The following is a 21,785-nucleotide window of genomic DNA, read 5'->3' on the forward strand; positions in this document are numbered from 1 at the left end:
CACCTGATGTCTGCTTAGTCCCATTTGGCAGATCACACACATGAGTTGTAAATGTGAATAAGAGTAGTTGTATCATTCACTGTATCTATTCAATGTATGTTTCTATTAATGTTTTTCTGTAAAATGATTGTGTGCACATGCTAATGCAATGTCTGCATGCATAAAGACATTGTATGCTAATGGAAAATGTAATTGTGTAAGACAGGTATTAGCTGATATGGCTGTGAGCACTGGATAGTGCAGCCACTTGCTAATGTGACTAAGAGAAAGGTAGCAGGCCAGAGGAAACGTATTATTGTACCTTGGCAGCCCATACATTATTCATCAGCTTGACTCGCATGGCTGCTGGTAATGATTTTATCAAATGGAGCATGATGTGTGTTGTTTCCATGAAGAAAAAGAGCATCCTGACTGTATCTTTTCAATCAACCGTAGTATACTCATGACTTTCAGAATATGTTCTGCATCCAACATGACAGAAAGCATAAAATGTTAAATTTATCTTATCTACCTAATGCCATACCCACCTTTACGCTAACATTCTGCGATAAAGAATGATCAGGTTTGAAAGGTGGAGCTTGTAGCCAAAGATCAGCTCAGGTGCGACGGAACTGCAAGAGAAAGAGAGAAAGAAAAAAATCACAGACCTGAGCAAAAAAATCCAAGGACTGTGCAGGCTTTGATATTTGTTTGCTGCATGCAGTTCTAACTGCTGACTACATCTGAAAAAAGAAACATTGAGTTTGGTTGGTTCATTTTGCAGAAGCAGCATTTCATATTATAAAAAACAGAGTGAAATGAGCAAACAAAATGTTACATAACCTCCTCCTACTGAAGCTGTTGTTATTACTTTCTGTGTTAGGTACTTTCCTCGAACCTACAATAAAATAACCACAGACAACGTATATGAATTAAATATGTCAGGCTTCTGCAGAAGGAGGAATCTCGATCAACAGCTCCTCCGAGCTCTTCAAAGAGAGTTCTGATCTGCTTTCACGTGAGCTCCCTCTTTATTGTCAAAGCATCAAACAACAGAGGTCGTAAAACATTTAACACAAACAGACCAACAACTCAGTTCCAGGTGGGATATCTAATTTACAATCTGAGCCCAGTTCAGCTCTGGGTCAAACTGTCACCTAAAACTGGGTAGATAAACACCAGAGAAGAAGGTCTGAGAACCATAAAGTTTTACTATCTCGCATGAAGACAGTCGTAACCTCCAGGTCAGTTTATACTAAAATCACAATAATACTTTAGACTGAATATAAACTAAAGTAACAACAAAATGATAATATTAAAAAATATCTAACATTCTGTGTTTCTGTTTGTTCAATTATGGTGTTAAATCTGCCATAAACTACTTTCTCCCCACTCCTGTCTGTGATTACATTACAGTCCTATGATGCCTTGTTTAGATAGAAGAATAGGAACAAAATGACGTTGTTGTCTTGCTGACTTTTGTTTCTTGTTACAAAACAGGATGTGTTGTTAGATACTGTGTACTCAAAGATCTGTGATATTTGCACCTAACTGGTATTCTGAAGAAATTTTGCTATTTCTTTAACGGCTACACCTTTCCAGGGTGTAGCCCACCTCTCACTCAACAACCTCCTGAGAAAAGCACTCTTCAAAGGAAATATATTAACTAAAAATAAAAAAAATATTTATTATTCTTATTCTGACACAAAGAATCACATAAAAATGCTCAGTATGTTTACAATCTCTGTTGACGGTCAGATTTGGCTGTTCCATATTGTCATAATAATAATTTATCAGCGTATGTGTTTATTTCAGCTAAACAGGTCTAGTGTTAAATAGTGATAGCTAAACAGAGCACTATTTTACATTTTACATTTTTCAAGGGAAATTTTCCCATCACACATTTGATGAAGCTACAAGATTCTGTAAATTTATCAAAGTTAACAGAGATAACAACCTTTGCCAAATACAGCAAAGAGTTTTAAAAGAGTCACTATTATTGTTATTGTTGGTGGTGATAAACAAAAAAACAAACAAAGAGAACAGAAAGAAATCTTGAATTATACTGTATGTCTTTCTTCTAATAAAGCAAACAGGTGTTTGTTGTTTTATGAAGATGTATGTTTAATTTATTATTATCAACAGTAATAGTTAGATTTCACAATGGAAAGACATTTCTAACATTTGCCAACTTTAGACTTACTCATCAGGCACCAGCAACTCCACTACGGGTTAAGCGTGTAAGATAATGAATATTCACAATATTCATCAACATATTTTGCAGTCCTAAAGATATTTATTTGTATGACATAAAACAACAAATGGAAGAAAGTCTTTTGCACGACTTCCGCTGCTTTGTGATGCGATATTTACTGAGTTGATACTTCTTATAAAAAGAGTTTGATAACCACTTTCTTAGTTAACAGAAGCAAAATCAAGGACAGAGAGCGCAAAAGTGATTTGCAGAGAATGGGATCTGATGAGCTGACAGGTTCAACATGTGTGCAAGCATATATACTGTTCTAAGATGGGAAAGGGTAACCTGCTGCCTTGTTTTGTGTGAACAAGGTGCTGAAATGTCATCAAGTGCCGGAAGGTGGAAGCTGTAAATATGTTTGTGTCTGCGCACCAGAATACATGCTGTATAAGCAACATTGTGACATGACTGTCTTCCGCTTTCGTCCCCTGTGGAGGCAGTGTCAGGTTGCTTTTGTTGGGTGGATTTGTTACACTCTCTACCCTTTTTCCTGACATGTTTGCCTCCATAAATGTTGAACACCAAAACACAGTAAAGCAGACATTCAAATCAGAGATTGTCAGCCTGTTAAGAATGATGACATTTCTAAAAGCCTAACATTTTAGGGAAGTAAATAACTAGAACAAAAACATATTTAGCTATTTTATATTTTTTGCCATGATTGATTCATTGTTTTAAAACTTGAAATGATATATGCTTTTATCACTTCTACTTTTGTTTGTACAATTCAAGATTGCCAAGCTACATGTTGCCCAAAGTTTTAAGTTTGGTTTCATCATAAATAATTCAATCTTGCAGCCTTCCTGCTTTGTCCTGATGTGGGGAATCCAGTAGATGGCAAATGTGGAACATAACCAGCACTTGTCGGAAATTCCTGCATCTTTTCCAGTGCTGCTGTCAGGCTCTTGTTTGCCTCCCTTGTCATTTAATCAGCTTTTGAGAAACGTCCAGTCTTGCAACGTCCCTGTTGTTCCACATTTCCTCCATTTATTGGTGAGCTCCATTACTGTGTCATAGTTTGCACTTTGGGCTGCAGAATATTATTATTTTTTTATTAATTTCAGTTTTGGATTGAGATCCTGCACCTCTGCAATAAAAATGGCTTTTTCTAAAAGAGCAAGATGTCAGAAAAACCCAAATCAGTTTAACTCAGGTTTTTAAGGTTCACTATTATTGGTGGTGGGTGTTAACCCAAAAAGACTGTATGCTGGATCAGCAGGTGCTCAAGCAAAGCATCAGTTAAAGGATATTCATATTTGTGTAACCAGGTACTTTAGTAAAAATATTTGCATTCACAGGATGAGTGCCAAAAAGTATGTGGAAAATGTTTCTAAATTACTGATCCAATCTATTTTTTTACACAAAAAAATTAGATATTTGTGGTCTGTATAGTTACTTTGTAGAACCACTATTATTGGTTCTACAAAATTTGAAAAGACAGATCTTTTCAAATTCAACTGAATATTTTCCTTAATTATCCCTGCATAATACTTAAAGCTCATTCAAATTATGTGAACGACAATTTTCAAGTTTTCTAAGATTCTTCGTGTTATTTAGGTCTGTTCTTTAGACCAATAGAACAGACAAACTTTCTTTGATCATGTGACTAAAAACAGATCCAGAGTATCTGCAGCTGCATCATAGACATAACGGCACATTAATAAGCATTTTTCAAAATGAAACATCTTTATATTTACTCATTAATCATTTTTTTATCATCTTTTGACCAAACCATGTCTATTTCTAGTAATTTTTTGAAGTTACATAAGTAAAAACAGTTTCCACCCACCTACTATTCACACTGTTTTGATTAGATCATCTCTGTCCTGAAAAGAAGAAATAATTAGACTACAATATTAGAGAGTGTTGCTTGCTGGCAGATTGTTTCCTGCATGCTATGGCTTGTCTGTTGTATAATTTTTGTCTTTGTTTGTGTGCAGAGCTTGAGGCCAGAGAGGCAGTAATTAAACAGAGGACTGGGACATCTAAAGACTTAGAGGCACAAACCCAGCACCCATGCTGACAGTCAAATTGCCAAGCCAGGGGAGGTGACCGAGAGAGAGGGAGCAAGAACAGCCAGGAAAAGAAGAAGATGTGAACTGTTTGAGAGCCTGAGTGAGAGAAGAGGGAAACCAGAGAAAAGAGGGCGGCCTAGACTCAGGCAGAGCACACACACCCTCCTGCTCAGCCCACAGTCTGGTCTAGGCATGCAAGTGGTAGCATGTGGCAGAATGTGCTCCAGTGTGTATAGAGTGAAACACTACGCCGGAGCCTGGGAGATGTCTGTCTGATGCAGGGATTTCCCTCTTTTTCCTGAACAGGACGCATGCTGGCTGTGCTTTAGTAACCACGGAATTAAACGGGACGCTCACAGGAAACACGGGGAGCTTAAGTGAAGGTAAGGAGATACTTTGCTTATTTTGAAGATGTGCTGCGTGCTTTGAGAACTGAAACACATACACAGAGAGTTGTGATGGGATAAGGTAACTTGCTTCAGACTGTTTTTGAATAGAAATATGTCTTAGATGTTGATATTTGAGGTGAAAAACAAGAAAAGATGGAGCTATATAAAGAATCCACATGTGATTATGGAATTTTTTTTAAGAGTAGGCATATGCAGGAGTCCTGCAATACATTATCTCATAGGCGAGACTTTGTTAGTTTTAGTCATCTACATGCTGTTCTGTAAAAAATCTGCCCTGAATATGGACTCAGATTACCATCTTGTATGGGGCATTGTGTGTTTTTCTGTGTGTTAAAGAAAGGACTTTATCAATCATTAATGATCTCACTGGAGACCTTGCCTGTTTCTTATACAAGCCTAGTTAGTGATAACAAAAATACCTTAACAGGCTCTGTGGACTGGCAGCACCCAGCAATCCCAATACAAAGCTCAAAGGGCAAACACTGTTGAATTCCTTAACGGTGTCTCCACCTGATTGTTTGTCTCTTTTCGTGGGAGCTACTGATGTGAAATTACATCTGATAAGAGCAATTTCTCCCAACTCCAGATGAGAAGGAACTATTTGCTGCTTAAAGCGATTGTAGTCCATTAAATGGTTTTTAAAGAGTTTGCTTTTCTTAATATAAAATAGAATGTTTTTAAAACTTCGGTTCACATATTCATAGGTTCAGAATTGAAGTTGATAAAAGGGATACATTAATGGCAGATTTAGATATAAAGAATACTTCAGCCTCCTTTGGGTTTGTATGGGAATGAAATTTTAACACTGGGAAGAGAAAAGGTCAGAAAAGTGGACTGCTCTGAATGAGACTTATGAACTATTTAATCTCTTGATGGAGAAGCTGTAACTCCTGAAAACTTTGCTTTCAGTAAACATGAAGTGCAAAATATAGCAAAATTAAGATAACACAGAGGGATACAGAGTCACAGCTTTAACAAGAGAAGAAACTTATTGATGTGTCATATTTTCTTTGCTCTTTTAACAAAAACTCAACATTGCTGAACTGTAACACTTTCTGGAATATGACTGAGATTAAAGGAGAAACCTTTCAGCTTTCCTTTCATTTAGAGACCTTGTGATCAGAGCTGGAATGTAAACTATTTACTCCCTGTCGTATTTTTTGTGGTGCCTGGTTTAAAATAGTGTTGGCATGGTATTCAGCAAATATTTAGGATTCAAGCATACCTTAATATCAGTCTAGGCGCATATTTACATCAAATTCCCTATAAAAATAGAGGGCATCCAGGTAAAATTTAGTATATATCTATCTATATAAATAGATATTAAGATATATATATATATCTTTCCTTCCTGGTATTCACTGCTTCAGTTGCTTCAACAAGAAACTTTAATATTGGCTGGCTGTTTGGAGCAAGTGATCCGTGAAGGGATTTATAGTGGCAGATAAAAACCAATTGGTGTGTGTGTGGGTGTGTGCGCGCGTGTGTGTGGGGGATATATTTTTACACCACTGACAAAGACTTTGTGAAAGCCAGAGGCAGTGAAAAGAGGGGGAAGCCTGTCTTATCTCTCCCACCGATACGTATCCAGGTTTTTGTTTGTATGTGTGTGAGTGTTTGTATTCTTGGTGTCTGTTAGGGCCAAATACCTATGTGTGTAGGTGTGCGCAAGAAACCAAGTGACCATGTGTTGTGTGTACAGTAAGGTAATATAGTGTGGGTGTGAGCATGAATGGGACATTGTCAAGTCAGCCTTGTGGGTCTTTTTATGTTGCTGACTGATCTCGTTTTATGTTATATCTTCCACTGAACTTATTAGTCTTATGTTCAGCTAATCTTGTACATTTTCTCAAATAAGTTTATGTTAAGAGATTACAGTCAATATCGTACCTGCAATATGTAACTGTGCTTTCATGTAGTCTAAGTCACGTCAGCTAGAACCAAATGCTGAAGCTAATGGCTCCAAGATGTACTGATACCTGAGGGGACTTTCATTGTCTTAAAATAACTCCAAACTGTAAAATGTTACATTCTCATGATGACTTCCACGCAGGAAGATCACTGGTGATATATCCTTTGCTATTCACATTTCTGGTTGCTACATTTTGAGTAAAAAAAAATTTAGAAATAATGTCTGCCAGGGATAGTCCTAGGTTATATTGTTTACGTGTCAATGGGTACCACCCAAGGAATGTTTCTCACAATATTTAAGAGCCAATGGCTTTAAGAAGTTTTCTTATTAACTCAAAACATTTATGAAAATTTGTCACCATCATGGGTCACATTTTGAGATATTTTCAGAGTACTTATTGGGATCAGGTTCATAATGAGGAGAAACAGAGTCTAAGACAAAGTTTTCAGAAAATAACAAAACAGTATAATTAATAATTTGACATTTTTAAAAATTAGAATACTAAACTGATACCAAATGGGCCAAATTCATAGACAGATAATAATTTGTTTATACATTATGGAAGAACAAAGGGGACAAATTTGCAGTGTGCTGGGACAAACCATTGATGTTCTTTAGAGATTTTTCACCAAAAAAAGCAACTTCCTCTACCTCAGTCTGACTCAAATCTTAAAAAAATATTTTTAATCACCTCCACAATTCAATACAAATTAGAAATAAAGGACAAACCCACAACTAAATACAACATGGTACTATTCCATGTTTTTTGGAATGTGTGCAGTAGTGTTCAAGTGGCTTTTCTCAGACACTCTGCATGACATGTTGTGTATTGTTAAACCATCTATCAAATGAGATTAATTTTATGAGAACACTGACTTATCAAAATGTTTTGCTTTTCCAAATTCAGTCCACTCCCTAAACATGATCAAAAACCAAATAAGGTTGGAAGAGCTAACCACTCAATGGAGGGAGCATTGTTTTCCTGAAATAGTAAGTTCAGGAAAAACTTACTGATAACATCTGCACGTTATCATTAAAGTAAACAGAAGTAAACAAATGCACCGGCAGTCAGTGTAACTGCCGGTTACACACAGTTCGTGTGTCACTAACTGCCGGTGATTCTTCATCCTTTGCAGTGTGTCCTTTGCTACAGATCCTTAAAGTAAAGAAGCTTGTTTATGCAGTGAGCACCAGGAATTAAATAATCTTTGTCACTGACAACAACCTAAAATCTTCTCCCTCATTATTCACTTTTATACCTAAACTACTTCTCACACCTTGTGGAAACTGCATATAACTACAACGATAACACACATATTTTTATGGAGATGTGGCAGGCCTGATTAAGAGGTTGATGCAAAAGCGATGATCTCTTCTTCCTCTGTCTCTTCAGTCTCCCTCTGCCCCTTTCATCTTCTAAAAGTTGCCTCACTAATGCCTCAACCCTCTTCCTCAGTGGTACACAATTTCTGCTGTTGAGCAAATATGAGGCTTATGGAGTCCCCAATGCATCGGGTACTTTAAATGTTTGTGTTTGCTAATGTGCCTGCCTGATGTATGTGTGTGTGTGTGTGTGGGTGTGTGTGGGTGTGTGTGTGTGTGTGTGTGCTCTTTTCTTTCACTCCCCCTGTTCTCTGCTGTTGTCACTGGCAGTCCAGTAGACAAATATTGCTGAAGTCTGTTTTGGGAAGACCATGACAGACCTGACAGCTGAGGGTGGAGGGAAACAGAAAATGTTTCTTTCTCTTTTCTGGTTTTATGAAGTGTGTCTGGGGGTGCTGGTTCTGTCATGACATAGTGCAAAAACTGAGGGAATCTGTCTGCACTGTAGACTCAGTAGTTCTCTGAAGGGCTATAAAAGGTGGTAGACAAACATTATTTTTGTGTCTGTCATGGTGCGCCTTCTCTCACTAGGTTGAAGTAGTTCACAATCTAACTGTATGCAGGGGTCCTAGAAAATGTCATATTTTTGCTTTTTCTTCATCCAATTTTTGTCACATCTTGGACATTTGAGTACAAAACATTAACACTAAACCTGCCTGATTATTGTGTTTTACTATTTCCAGCTTTTTTTTTTGTCTCTGTTTTGGAATCTAGGCCATCTTTAATTCCTGAAGTTGTCAAGATTCCTTGCATTGAAAGCAGATTTCTTAAATCACAGTTTCTGGAGTTTGATGTATTTTGCTTGTTAGCAAAAAATTCTTAAAGATGGGCATTGTAGTGGTTTGTTTAAAACTTTCGAACCAGTTTGAGAACCACATGGGAACCCCGTGTCTTGTAACATGTCACAAGAAAAAATTGTTTTTCTTTGTAGGAAACCTATGGAGTTCTAGTTTATGTCAGTTTAGGTGTGGGCTTTCATTGGAAAACAGTGCAGGATAAGACTTGTTACATTAGTCGTTGAGAACATTATATCGTGCTGACGTCCCAGTTTACATCTACTCTGTTTGTAATGTCACTCATCTGGTTGGGCAAGAATGCTCTGGGTTGGGAACTGGAAACTTTGACTTATCCGCCTGATGAGGAAGAATAAAGGGGCTTAGGTTTGGGCCACAAGTTAGAGGAGCAAGACCGGAGGCCTGTAATTTAGGAATGGGTCCATTTGAGGGGGGTGGGTGTCTCGATACTGACATGAGCTGGCATCTGTCCTCATTCATTTCCTTCCTTTTGTCTGTTCTTTCGCCTCTGCTGTGATGAATTGGGAGTTTTCTACTTCCTTCCTTCTATTGCTTCCACCCTCAGTCTCTCTCTTATGCTCTCTTTTTTCTTTTCATCTGCTTGTGTCTGTCACTTCTTCATATTTGCTATCTTCCCCCTTTGGCATGGTAGTTTTGCCATCCTTGTCATGTTTGTGTATTATCTCTGATCAGTATTGCATTTAAGCCCACACATCAGCTCTGGTGGTTGCCAGCTTATGTTTTTGAAATGTTGTATACAGAAAGATAGATATTTACATTTAAAACAGAAAAGAAGAACTAGTATTAAAGATGTGCAACACTAATGATCTTTTTTCATTGACTGAGCAACCTGCAGTGTTTACTAGAGATAAGGGATGTGAATTGTATCATTTCTCTTTAGCAGGAAAAATATGTACATTGTGATCAGATTTGTCATTTATACATTCATTCATTTTAAAGGATTGGTACTTTTGCAGTTAAAAAATAATTTTCCAGTAATAGTTTCATGAGGGCATCAAGAAATAATAATGTATTCCAAAATATACTCTGTTATGTAGTGATATAACAACAATATTCTATTGGATAGTAGGTGAGGTTTACATTTAGAACAGTTTTTGTGTTTTAGTTTTTTTGTTAAATATTTTTTTACTCATTTTTTATCAACTCCAACTGCATGAGAGATAAGGCATATTATAAAACCCACAAATGTCTGGAATAAATGGGATGTGCTGTGGTAGTGTAGGGGTTGAGCACGGCCCACATGTGGATGCCGTGGTCCTCGATGCGGCCGTCGCGGGTTCGATTCCCGGCCTCGCAAACTTTGCTGCATGTCTTCCCCTTCCTTCATTGCCCACTTTCCTGTCAGTTAACTGTCAAATTGGCCACTGATGTATCATTAAATGGTACATCTTAAAGATGTACCATTTAATGGTACATCTTAAAGATGTACCATTTAATGATATGAACTGGGTGAAAGTTGGATCTGACAGAAAAAGGAAACATTCCTTGATAAGAAATGCGTGAAGAGAAGGGGAAGATGGTCCAAAGGACTGAGCAAGGGAGTGGAAATATATCTGTGTGTGAGGTGTTGAGAAGGCTTTTAAGAGAGGAATTAGAGCAGAAGTACACATAAAGAGTGCCTTTTGAAGATTGTGTTTATGATTTGTTTGCACTGGGGAGAAATTGCACTGTTTGGAACTCTCTTTGATTTAGTCTGGCTTCAAACCCTTACAATACTGACTTTTGGAGTCTTTTGGATCAACCGCTATGTAATTAAGATAGGGGAAAGCAATTTAGACCTTGTCTGACCTTTTCTCCTTCACTCTTACAGAAAGCATGCAGATTTGGCTGAAAATGTAGTGCTCATCACATTGTGTCACTTCACACTCCTTATTGACCTGGAAGTAATGCAGAGAGAAAAGGCTGTATGTGTATAAGTAACTGTGTCCAAAAATGCATGTGACTAAGCATGTGTGGTTGAAGGCTTACAGGCAAAACCGCATGCATTCTTTTGTTCTCTGATTTTGTCTCTTTGGAGGTAAAAGAACTCCCATGTTGAGTGCTGTTTATGATTTCTATTAGTCCGTGTGGCTTTGTTATTGTCCTGTGGTGCAGAAGCAATCATTGTGAATGTGTTTACGTGTACACAATTGCGGTCATGCAATTTTTGTCATCCCAGCCTTCTCTTACACGTCAAAGAGTCATGTGGATCTTACATGCAGGTCACTAATGTACTGAGAGGATAGGCTCTATTCACTGCAGCAACTTGGGGTCCAAATAATAACCCCCCGCTTGAGTCCACTCGAGAGATCAACTCCCAGGAAATGGACCCATTGACCTAGATCCAACCACTTCTGCTAAGAGACTCAACATAAATGGCATATATTGACATCCTTGTCCAGAGTCTCCATAGGCAGCAATATGAGGACCCTTTTATGTTCACCTAGTGATGGTCCACTTTTGAGAAAAAAAAAATGGCTGTCTTTATCATTTGATGAGCTAGAAAATTTTTTTAAATAAAAATCTGGTTGTATCACCAAATGGGTATTAAAAGTTTTCTTGACTATTTTTCAATAAAGTGCCACTTATAGATCAAGCAAATATTTAAACAACCAGTTAATACCTAAGCTTTCACTTCTTTTCTGCCAGTATGAGGCAGTTTTAGTGCTTGACATAAAGCTGCAGTATGTCTTTTATAAACACTGCTTTTTTTCATATTTTTTTTAAACTGTGACTGTATTGTTACAGACTAACATGACACTTTGAGATGTTTTACAGATCATCTGCCTCATTAAAACTGCACCAGACAGTAGAACTTATAACAAATATATAAGAAAAACATGTTGTTCATAAAGGTTACGTAAAGCATCTTCAAAGTTGAGAATCTTGCTGAATAATAAATTTTGTGACAGTGTTTGATTCTGCAATATCTGCTTTATCACTGTTTTTTTTATTTATAAAGTTTTAACAGCTCCACTAAACAGGGTTCTTAACCATTTATGAGTCATTCATGAATCTTACTGTAAACCAGTTCTGTTTTCTTCCCGAAAAGGCAAGGTACTTTCTTAAACTTCATATATGGTACATTAGTGTTGATAATCTAAAGTGTATTTGTTTTACAGTCACAAACAACAATGGTTGTCATGTACTTCCTTCTTTGCTGCTCAAAAAGCAAATAAAAGCATTTTGTGCAAAAGCAATATAGAAAATAAATGCTGCCTGACAGAGCAGCATTTATCATCATCAGCACTTATCATCATCACTGATTGATGATAAGTTGACATTCCCAAAAACTTCAGCCAGGATTTTTTTTTTCAACATGTTATTTAATTCTTTAGTGAAGCTCTGGATGTGCACTGTATGACATAATGACTGAGGTGGATTAATGTTTTTAAAACCTTTCAAGAACACCAGTTTCACAGTCTGGGCGTAGGTCATTCTCTGAATTTGTCACACCTTCATGCATGAGGACATTTTTTGTTTTTCTGAGTGATGTAAAATTGAAGTGAGATAAGAAGGGTGGGTCTCTTCTGTGAAACAGTCATGTGAAAAGTGATGCAAATTGTCCCTGAGTGAAAGCAGTTTTTTTTCACACAGTTTGTTTCTTCTCTCTGTAACTATGTTAGAAAGCCCAGAACGTCTTGTATTGTCTAGTCATGTATTTGTGAGTGTAAAGCACAGAGAAACAGCTGACGGTTTATTTGTCACATTCTCGCTGAGAGGTTCTTTCTCCCTCGCTCCCTGGGGGATATGGTCTTGTCTCTCTTTACAGGGGGTGCACTCTGTTTGCACTTGCTGTTGTTGACTCAGCTGCATGGATGCACTGAGAAAAACTTCTCCCTTCCTTATCCCGCTCTTCCCCTCCCCCACTTCCCCTCCAGACCTGCTCTGTGCCCATTTCCGTGCTGTTAACATGTTTCACAACCTCACCAGCACCTTTTGTCAGGTTTAGTCACTAATAACTTGTTTTATCTCTGTAAGTTTTAATCTTTCATTTTCTCTTCCTTCCACAAAGCCTCTCACTTGCCCCTTGATAATTGGGGATTTTCATGCCTCAGTGGTAAGCTTAATTAAGAAAGTGTTGGTTTATGTATTTATTTACTTCCCATTGCTTGATTTCAAGAGTGCATTCAAAATATACACTAATCATGTACTGCTGTATTGCAGTTTCATGATAAATATTTATTGAACTATCTTTGGTCCACTGTGACTGCAAAAACCAGACAAAGTTGATATTCTTTTAATAGGACATTTTCAAAATCATCATTTATAAAAATATTTTTGCTAATTTTGTCAGAGTTTTGTTTTGAGTTACTATTCATAGATTATTTGAATCTGGATTAATGGAGAAGACTGATTTACACTAAAAGAGGTGGGATTATTTCAGTTTTAGGCTACAGCTCTAATTGTTTTTCCACAAAAAATAAGATAAATCACAATTATTTCAGTAGAAAAGTGAAGCATTTCGTAAGAGTGACTGTACCAGTAGTAATGCTTTACTACTGGTGGAACTCCTTCTGTTAACTTCATAAACAAGTCCAGACATGATGTTTTAATTATAGGTTCCCTAACACAGATAACAGGCACACAGCATGAATATTTTCTCACAATTCTCCAAAATGGAAATTCTGTTTCATTTAACAGGATTTGCATTTTGTGAATAGGTGCCTTGTAAAATTTCAATTTACAAGGCACCTCTTGGACTCCTTCCAGGATATATTTGTATTGCAATTGCACTGAGAAATGTTGAGTCTTCCTTTTTGCTCACATGATTTGCTGGTTCTTTCTGTTCCTTTGTCCATTTAGCACAACTTAAACAACAGCCTCTGTGTGTATATTCCTCCAAAATGTAGATATTTAACCCAACTATGACATTTTCAGAAGGTTGTAAACATTTTCAAATCCACCTTATTCCACTTAAGGTTCAGATAAAAGAGATCTACTTCACTTAGCTTTCCTCTTATCTGCTAAAAGTCAATGTGGTTCTCCTGCTCTTGTGCCAGGCATTTACAGCATTTACAACAGTTTCTTTTATATATTTGCTTCATTTAAAGTCATTGTAAACACTTCATTGATACTGACCATGGCTAAAAACAAGTTTTCTTCTTTCAATAGCAGCTTTCATGTTGACTACATTGACTCAGTAGAGTTAATATATAACAGTTTCCCTGATTGGACGGTATCTGATTTATTTTTGCTTGATTTTGAACAAGCATTTGCTGATTAGTGCTGATAATGTGCATTTTTCCTGATGTATTTTTGTTTATGAATTTGACGACTATTTGTATGTCATAAATGTGTAAAATGTACAAAATCAAGAACAGCCTTCCCTCAGATTTGTTTTAGAAGTTTCCTCAGTTATCATCCTTATCATGTTTTTACTCTCCAGTCATACAAAGGTCACTATATGAACCGACAACAGTTGGCTTATACCTTCACCCAAGTTTCACTGATATATTTGTGACTCTACTGTTGTCAGTGGTTAACAAGATCGATATTTTTATCGTCATATACCATTCCTTAGGGTAAACTTACCACCATCAGTACATGAGTGAAAATTTTAAACACAAACATACAACACAGGCATTCCAAACCTGAGCAGTTCTCCCCTGATAGTCTTTCAGCCGTTCTGTCTCTGACAACAAACCAGGCCTGTTCATTTCTGCCCTACTTTGAACTGACACATCATCTATCTCTATCAGCCCCTGAGGACCTATCAGCCCCACTCCACATCTTTACCTCTCATGTTTCCTTCCACCTCACCACTCATCAGTCATCCATCTACCTGTGGCCCATCACTCCACGCCACCATCAACCCACTGAATTAGCAGCCTCTCGTTCCCCTTTTAGCACCGTCCTCTGTTGATTTGACTCTCTTGTCTCTGTCATCCATTCCCCCAGTTTCAACCTCCCACCTCTGTCTACCTTTGGCTCAAACATGCTCATCCCTCGTACTCACCCACTCAGCTGCCCTGTTATTTCACTCCCCCATCAGTTCACACAGGCCCAGTCTAAAGTATTACCTGCCATTTTAGCTGCATCTATTCTCATCTGTGTGTGTCAGCATTGGACTTTAAAGTGAAGTAAAATTGATTTATCTTATTCCTAAATCACATGGATATGCCAAAAAACATAACTGCCTTGTTATTAGGCAGTTAGCTAATTTATTTATTTTTTTTTTATCACACAACACTTTTGAACAGTTAGTACTTGGATCATTAACTTGAGGTGTTGGACATTAAAATTAGCCTTCAGATTCCCTGGATGCCTGTTAAGTACTATCATTCAAAACCTAAAAATGAACTGCAGAAACAATTTAATCATATATAGAAGACTTTTGATCATAATGCAAATAAAGTGTGACTTCTCTAAGAGGTTAGATTAAATCATAAATTTCACATAAGCTTTCAAAAGTTAACAAGTACAAAAACGACTTTAAAGTATCTACAAATAAAGAAATAAAAATAATAGAAATAATTACTAGGGATACACAAATATTTCCCACTTCTATGTTTGCAATGGAAAATCACAACATGCATATTCAGTTGATTTTGATGCCTTATGGGTTGATTGTCTGTGCAATCAGTGCTTCATCAGGAATTGTTCGTTGATTGAGGACTGGTAGAAGCAGGAGAAGATTTATTAATATTTAACAACAACAAATGGCATTTTTGCATCTACAATTCTGCCTACTGATGGATTTCCAGTGGTGTAGTACAATAACGCAGATCTACAAAGATTTAGTTGAGACTGGCATTCCTAGATCTTGACCTTGACCTTGTTGTGTGTAAGATCCTGGTGTTAAAATATGCATCTTCTCCATCTTCAGGGGTTTTCGGATCATAGAATGCTCACAGGGACTTCTGGTAGTTCGTGCTCTGCTCTGCTGGAGCTGTGACTGAGTTAAACATTAAAAGCTACATACATTCATTGACTCTCTCTGGCGTTTCACTCAATAAAAGGCTTGTGGAAGGAGCCGTCTTCCTTAAAATATGGTAATCCCAGACTGCAGCCAGCTGCAGAAAAACTCAGCTAGATTCTGAGGTAAGAAGCGTACAACGTAAGCTGCTAGAGAGGCGAACGAGAGACTTTAATGAGGTTACTGACACTTGAGGAGCCAACTGGAATAAAATGACTGGCAGTTTAATTCAAATGCATCTCTTTTTCACTTACTTTGTCCCGAGTTGGCACACTGACCCAAAATATAAACTGATTTTTGTACTTTTGGGTTGCAGATTATGTACAGCATTACCAGCTATTTAATTCTGTGTTTAATCTTCAATTTTCACTTTTTGGCAATACTTGTGTTCGTTCAAGAAACTCGTCATCACCATATCGCTGGTTGGTGATGGCAAATAAAAGGGCCCAAAAAATATGACAATCTTCTCATCTCAATCCACTTAACTTTGTTGTTTTAATGTTTTGGTTCAGCGAGAAAGCACCCTTTAGGGAAGTAAATAATCATTTATCTTTCACCAGTTTAAACAAATGGTTTGATTTAAGAAGCTGCTGAGACTTGTGCTGGAAGGCACATTGTATGTGTCTCTCCGTGTGTGTGTGTTGAAGCTAAGAGTGGGGGGTAGTGGCACGTGCCTTGTCAGATCCCAAAAGGATGAATAAGAAGCTAATCTCTGTCTTCCAGGGAATTCCGTGTCTCAGACAGTTTTCTCTCAGAGGATCTGTGGGAGTGCAGTGGAGCGTTGTCTCCCATGTCTACAATGGGATGTTTTCTTAGCCCTGCCTGTGCACAAGATAAATGCATTTCCTCCACAAACATGAACAATGCACCCACACACTCTACATAGGTGTACACATAAAGGCAGGTGCTCATGATTAGGTCTCTGATTCTTTTTATTTATTTGGAGCACTGCTCTATATTTACATACCATTCACAGTGTGCTCATTATATTCAAAAGAAAACTTGCATTATTCCAGGCTGGTGAATGTGTACAGGTGACTTCAGAAAAATAAAGAAATAATATACTTTGATAAATAGAACATTTTGCGACATATCTGATTCTACACTATATTAACTTAGTCTAGTTTTCTCCATCTAGAAAGGTTCTGTAGAAAGAAATTTAAAGACAGTGTGAGGGAAATAAATGTTAGGGAAAAAGTCTCAAGAAAATTTTTACTTTTTTTAGATTTTAACATGTTGAAAATGTTAATGCTACTAATTGCTCTTTTTTAACATATAAATTTGTAGCTGGCACATTTGTATTTGTATATTTCTGGTGTGCTCGTAAATCTGTCACATAAGCGACATCTGTGAACCCACTAGGTGTTAATCTTTTCTTCAAAAAGCTACCTGATAGGACACTAGGAATGATGTTGTGTGCAAGTTGTGTAGAAGCTCTTCAAACCTAAAATACTATCTCAATGCAAAACATGTTACAGCAAGCAAAGACATACCCAGCGCTAATGTCAGGGTCCACTGTTCATGTTTCTAAAGAAGTTATTTTTCAAAGAAGTTACATGAATAATCTGGTATTCCTGAAACACTTGAAAGCTGAATGAGTATTAGAGCACTTTGCACTAATGTGACATTTGAATAACCTGAATAACAGATTAAAAACAACAAATATCTTTGTTTTTGAGCTCATATGTCTATTTGTTTTATAATTTAGCAGCAAAAAGGGCTTTTCAATTTAGAATATTGCTTCTTTTGCCGATGTATATTTTTTGATTGCAACCACAGAAATTATGGACCTCAGAAACATAGTTTCAACTTTTGACTGGGTTCCAAGCAAATGTTCTCTTTGCATGGAATATTATATTTTCTTTTCTTTGCATTTCATTGAATAAAAATGGGAGTCAAACATACTAATGTTGAATAGTTAATTAGTCAGGCAGGTAGCCAAACAACAGTTGGCTGCTTAGCTTGCCAAATATAATTTGAATACTCTATCTCATTAAAAATGGGATGTGTTTTTTTTATTTTTATTTTCCACTACATGATTATTTAAATATTTGCTGCAACCAAAAATATTTCCAAACAGCCAGCTTTATCTTTCTATTAATTTTGGTTAAACATTAGTCTGATTCTAACAAGTAAGATAAGTAGGAGGGAACATTTGAGTGATTTGGATACTTTGGCTTCAAACCTTTGTAATGTCTTGAAAGTGCAAGCAAGCCAGTACACAGTTGGGAATTAATATATTAATTAATTAGCTATAGCTAGCAGCCAAAAAAACAACAATAACAAAAAAATTAGATAGCCTGTCTTTACTATGATAGCTAAAATTTTCCTCACAATGGTAAGAGACACAGTGAACATGACTGTTTTTGTTGTTGTGTCTTTGGTAAAGACTATAAAAAATTACTTGGCTATTTGTTAAGAAAGTTTACAGAGTTATCAAAAGTGGATGCATTTTACATTTCAAATAAAATGAGCATTTTCCTTTGTGCTTGAAGAATTCTCTGATGATTCCACAAATATTCCTTGAATGCAAAAAAAACTTTCATCTTAATTTTATTTCTCGATAAAACATATTTATATTTATTCATCACACTATATTAATATTAACAGAATATTTTGTTAACAGGTACACACAAGATTTTGTTGCAGTGTTGTGTAATGATAGAAAAAAACAACTGTTTGATTACATTAGACGCGTCATAGTGCAGTCTGTGCCATGACAGCCTCATAACAAAAGCAACAACACAAGTTTTGTTTATCCTCTTTGATGCACAGTTGTACAGTAGAACTTCCAAGCATACGCTATTTGAGTCTGCAGAGCTGAGATGTGTGTCATGTCAGGGTGGAGCTGGGAGAGACAGGTGGAGAGATGAAAAGACTGTCGGGGGGAAGTTTTGGGTGTGCCTGCTCTGTGACTGTTCTGACAAGCTTTTGGCATTTTTCCAAAGAGTGAATGTATGTGTGTGAAGTGGAGAACCTGCTCAGATTTCTCCCCGGATTGTGCAGGTGCGTACGTGCATGTTGCATTGCTTTGCATCGCCGTACGTGTAACAGTCTGCTTGCCTGGGTGTCTGTGCTCAGGTGTGTGATAGATGTGAAAGCGTATAGGTGTTGATGATTCTTTAATGAAACCATCATGTTGTGGCAATAAGAGCCTGACAGCTTCAGCACAGCGGTGCTTTCTGACACCTCCTGCCTGCTCTGTGCGATGCTCTGCTTCTTCTTTATTATTCTGTCCCTTTTTAACACTTGGTTACTGATAAAATCTGCAAGGAAAAGTCAAATATAAACTATAAAATGAAACAAAACATGTAGTTGTGTGTTTTAAAAGGTGTTCTAACTTTTCTTTGTCTTCTCTCGATGTGTCAGTTTGAATACTCGTCCCTAAGTGAGCACGTCTGCATGATAATGATGCTGTGGCTGCTGTTGCGCAAGCTATTGTGCTGATGCACTCCCTCCATGTGTTAATATACTGCGAGAAACGAGAGGCTGAGAGAAAGAGAGCGAATAATTATCTTTCCCCTTTTGTCTCGGCTCCTTCAATTAAGCCTGAGGATAGGCAGACAGAGCACATGTCTACTTATCCACTTAAACTACAAAAACAATAGGACCCCCCAGTTTTTCTCCTGTTATCTCTCCATGTTGTCTTGCACCACTTTCTCTTCTCACCTCTCCATAATAAAATTCTATTTTCAGTGCTGAATCCCAATATTTCCTCCCTCTCTCTCATTGTCCCTAGTGCGATTCGCCTAGAGCCTTGTTTCACCTACCCTTCTCACCCCCCCTCTCCACTTCCCATACCTTGCTTCGGGGCATAAGGAGAGGAGCAACAGAAAGACGAAACATTTTAGTTTGCACATAGCCAGAGAAAAGAAAACACTTTGATTTCCCCTGAGTGGGGCTCTACTTGATTTATTTTTGCCTTTCTTGGGCCTGTGTATGTTTTTTTCTTTTCAGCCTTCCCTTTACTGGACTGAAAACTAGATTTATCTACATGGATAACAATGATAAAAAAAAAAAACTATTTCACCATCACTAGCTCTCAAACTTAAATACACCCTTGCTACAATTTTATTTGTTCAAAGGTGTACTACCAGCTCTAGCTGTTAAGCCACTAAGTACAATCTGTCTTTGCATAAATCATTATCATTTAATTCGGTTATTTTCAGAGGGTGGGTGGACAGTATGTGGGCTGACTTCATCAGAGCAGATGAAACAGAAGAGAGATGAGAAACAAAGGGCAAAGTGAGAGGAAGAGGAGCAGAAATCTCAGGGTCGAAGTTGAGCTTATATAAGTACTTCTCAAGGGCGGGGTGAATGTGCTTCAGTGGTTAAGCTGAATCAGATAAATACACATGCAGTGCCTTGCAAGCTGATCGTACACTATTTTGTCACCTTACAACCTCAATGTGTTTGCCTGAAACTCCATGAGATCAACACAAACTCATTTAATTGTCAGGTAGAAAGAAATAAATTAATAGGTTTTGAATTTAATTGACCAAAAAATCATCTGAAAAGTGAGTCAACATTTTGTAGAGCCTGATTGCAAGTGTTTTAAGGATATGTCTCTACCAGTTTTGTGCATGTATTGACTGGCGTGTGAACAATAATTCGAAGTCTAGCCACATATTCTCAATTTGATTCAAACTTCCACAAGTCCACTCTGACATATATTATTTAGAATGATCAGTCTAAAACTAGGTAGATTTGGCTAGTATCAGTATTATTCAGTGTGTATGGGTGAACACATTTCTTTGTCAGCTGGGAGACAAAGGGGTATTTTCCCAAAATGTTTCATGTCTGTACATGCCTGCTTGGTTTGGGGTCGCAAGAGTGTGAGAGTAGATTTCAAAGAGATTCTAGATGTGTAAATGAACACGGCGGCTTTGAACAACTTTTTTACAAGAGAGTTTCTTGAAGTTTCTTTATTCTGTAGTTTTGGAAGTCCTTTTTGCTTACCATCTTTTATTTGAAGCTGAAATGCCTCTATCTGTTCTTGTTTCTTTTAGGGCAAAGTGTTTCCAGCATTTGAGCCTGTTTAGACAATGTTGTCGGTGGAAGATCAAATCCCAGTAATAATGGGAAGACGGTGATCTGGTTCCTGAAACACAGGTGAATACAAGTATCTTTTGTTGGTTCTATAGATTTCACATTTTTATGAAGAAACTTGCATAAAAGATTTTCCAGCTCAAAAACAGAAAAAAAAAAAAATTGTTTAAAATTTTTAGTCTCTCTCTCTCTCTACAGCTAAGAGACTAAAGGCGTGGGTCTGACAATGTGTGATTCACAGAGTACAAACTGATCTGACAGCAGCTGATACAGCAACTACTTGATCCTCAATAGCATAAAATAGCAATAAGCCTTAAGCCTATGGAAGCACAAAGATTCTCCTACAATCAACAAAATATGCCCTAAAACCTCCTTTGTTCACTTGTTTTAAAATATTTGAATTTTAAAGTTAGACTTTTTTTTCATTTCATGAATTAAAACAAAAATAAAATCAAGATTTTTCATACAAAAACAGTATAAATAAATTCTTGCCACAAGAAATGCGAAAGCAACACATTTTTGGTTAACGTTCTCCATCTTCTCTTTAGATTTCTGTCAGTGTTGGATTATTCCTGTGCGTGCCATAGAAACCAAATCGACTGGTAGTATCTGATGACATATGGCTTAAAAAGCTGAAGGGGAATTTCCAGCTCATCTTTTTATGTACTTGATCTCCCATCTTGTTTGAATGGCAGTTAAAGTATGCAAAGCACGGAAACAGCTCTTAGTGTTTAAAGTTAAATTATTAAGCAGGTCATGAAATTTGCCCTTGCTGAATGCTGTTTTTGTCACCATAGACTCTTGACTTTTTCGTATTGGACAACTATTATGGATTTGTTATAAATACTCTTTACAAGAAATTGAGAAAGTACTTGACATACTATATATTACTATGTTTCTAAAATTAAAAAGAAATCAACAACCTTTTCCTGCCAAAGGCCTTATCCTCAGTTTTGTTTTCTCAGTTTTTGAACATCAGAAGGATCTGGCACACTAGTTCTGTAGTGATGTCAATGGATTTGTTTAAAGCAAAAAATGTTAAATAGAGCAAGCACAGGTATATCTCA

At 37.0% G+C, this 21,785-nt stretch overlaps 1 pseudogene; it reads left to right on the forward strand.

The window, feature by feature from the left end:
• The first annotated feature begins 4,449 nt into the window (after positions 1-4,449).
• The window catches only part of LOC129356969 (rho guanine nucleotide exchange factor TIAM1-like), a 53,804-nt pseudogene continuing 36,468 nt past the window's right edge, over positions 4,450-21,785 (forward strand).

This window comes from Poeciliopsis prolifica, unplaced genomic scaffold, assembly GCF_027474105.1.
Source record: "Poeciliopsis prolifica strain line A6 unplaced genomic scaffold, Auburn_PproV2 SCAFFOLD213, whole genome shotgun sequence".
Lineage (NCBI taxonomy): Eukaryota > Metazoa > Chordata > Actinopteri > Cyprinodontiformes > Poeciliidae > Poeciliopsis > Poeciliopsis prolifica.